Source organism: Pteropus vampyrus, unplaced genomic scaffold, assembly GCF_000151845.1.
Source record: "Pteropus vampyrus isolate Shadow unplaced genomic scaffold, Pvam_2.0 Scaffold4, whole genome shotgun sequence".
NCBI lineage: Eukaryota > Metazoa > Chordata > Mammalia > Chiroptera > Pteropodidae > Pteropus > Pteropus vampyrus.
The window spans coordinates 10423365-10425545 of record NW_011888785.1 but is presented as its reverse complement, the minus strand read 5'-3'; the positions used below and the strand labels follow the sequence as shown (position 1 = coordinate 10425545).

General features: G+C 33.7%; 1 protein-coding gene across 3 annotated transcripts in view; it reads right to left on the bottom strand.

Annotated features, from left to right (window-relative positions):
• The window catches only part of ICA1 (islet cell autoantigen 1), a 118865-nt gene that overhangs the window by 116206 nt on the left and 478 nt on the right, over window positions 1-2181 (bottom strand). The gene's annotated exons all lie outside the window — the stretch shown is intronic.

Sequence of the window (2181 nt, the reverse complement as noted above, 5' to 3'; positions counted from 1 at the left end):
ACTTGCTTTGCAATGGTTATCTTTAGAGAGAGAAGTAGGATTTGGGGTACTTTCACGGTTTCTGGATTATTTAAAAGTTTTGTTATAAGTTTATAGCAGAGAAAATAAAAATAAAAAACGTAAAACCTTTACGTAAAAGATAATTTCTCTGTACAGGATGTGTATTAAAAGTATATAGACCTTGGTTATTTCAGGGGAATGGAATTTTCAAGAATGGGGAATTGGGTGGACTCCTTTATATTTGTATCTTTTTTTTTGGTCAAAAGTCATGGATTAATATAAAAAAATTTCCATTTTGAAAAAGCAAAAGGGACTTTAGAGATCTAGTGATCACTCTATCATTTAACAAATGAGGAATCTTAGGTTTTAAAAGGTTAAGAATCTTGTCTAAAGTCACACAGGATTAAAATCCAGGCCTCTAAATCTCAGTCCAGTGCCTCCTTCAATGATCTCTTGCATTTCAGCAGCTAACAGTGAAATGGCAGATTAAGTGGAAGAAGACTTTGGGGAGGACCCATTTCTTGGGGCTCTCCAGTCTCTCTTATACAAGTGACTACTTCCCTGAGCCTGCTGCCATGATATGACAGCCATTACCAAAGTCACGAGATGGAACCACCCCCTTGTCTTAACGAGGCAAGATAGAACAATTAAAAAAATTGTCTGACAATTCTTAGTTAGAAAGACGTCATATGGGGAAACTCAGGGAAACGAAATCCCTTAGCTTTTTATTAATTACCTTTTAAAACTCATTACATTTTAAGAGATGCCAAAATTCTTTCGAAGTTTGATATCTGATATTACAGAGAACTTGGACCTGATTGCTTCTCTACCAAGAGAGGAGAGATTAAAAGGTATACCCTTTGTTATAATTAATCGTGCATCTGAAAAATGAAAATACGCACCACATTTTTTGATGATACAAATTAAAGAAGGTAAAACATGACGAAGATCTACTTGCCTGTTGGGTCAAGGGTTCAAAATGGTTCAGAAACACTGCTTGAAAAAGATCCGGAATTTATAAAACATTAACCATGCTGCTTAGATGTGTTAACAGGCACATAAATGTCAGTACTAACATCGCTATATGATTACCACATCTGTTTTCATTATCATCATTTAATCCCAACAACCATTGACTCCTGAAAATTCATGAAGGTTGAAGTCATGACTATAAATTAATGAGTCTGAGTTTCTGTTCATTATTTTATAGCTTCCCTACATAAAATATCCTTATAATCCTAATATTAGATGTTGTAAATAAGATAGTGATAAAAAAAAAATGTCAACTCATTACATTTGAAGAAGTGGTGGTAAGACAAGCCAAGATTAGATTCTCAAGAGAAAAGTTGTATGTAAATAAATTTCTCAGAGACTACTCATTACATAAGAACTTATAATATTTTGGTTACTTGGTTTTCATATTACATTTAATGGGAATACTGAACTTGACTACACTCAACATTGGCTAGGGACTAACGGGTTATTTATTGCTAATGTGACTCTTAATTTTTCTATTCAATAGACACTTATTGAGCATATACTATGTGCTTTCCTCTTTCATTAGCCTCTCCCAATTCAGAAAAGACAACAAATTACTTACCATTTGTGTCCTGACATGTTTTCTTCTTCTTCTTCTTCTTCTTTTTCTACTGTTGATGATTTGGGGAGAAGGGGCAGGGAAAAAGCATGAGAGGATAAGTTATATTATAACCTGAAATAAAACAAATATGTTTAACAGTTACACACTATTTTACAATTGTATGGTTTTTTTGACACATATAAATTTCAATCTAGCCATTTTAGGGGCCAAACACTACTATACACTAACACTATACACTGGTGTCAGAATAGTTCAGCTAAGTAGCACTGGAAGAAATATCCCAAATGAAGTTTAAGAAGTGAACAAGCAAGTTGAATGAAAAAAAAAAAAAGTTGTAGAAAACTACATAAAATATGAGACCACAAGATGCAAAGCAATACTATATACTACTGAAGTACAGAAATGTTATATAGTTAAGGTACAAAGAATTGCTCAGGGATGGTGAACACTAGATCCCAGGTAGCAATTACCACTGCAGTGTGGGGGTACACAGGTCTTCAACTGTACCCATAGTATTTTCTTTGCTAATCTAAGTGGTGAGATACTGCATCTGTTTACTTCTTTACAGATTTTAAATAGTC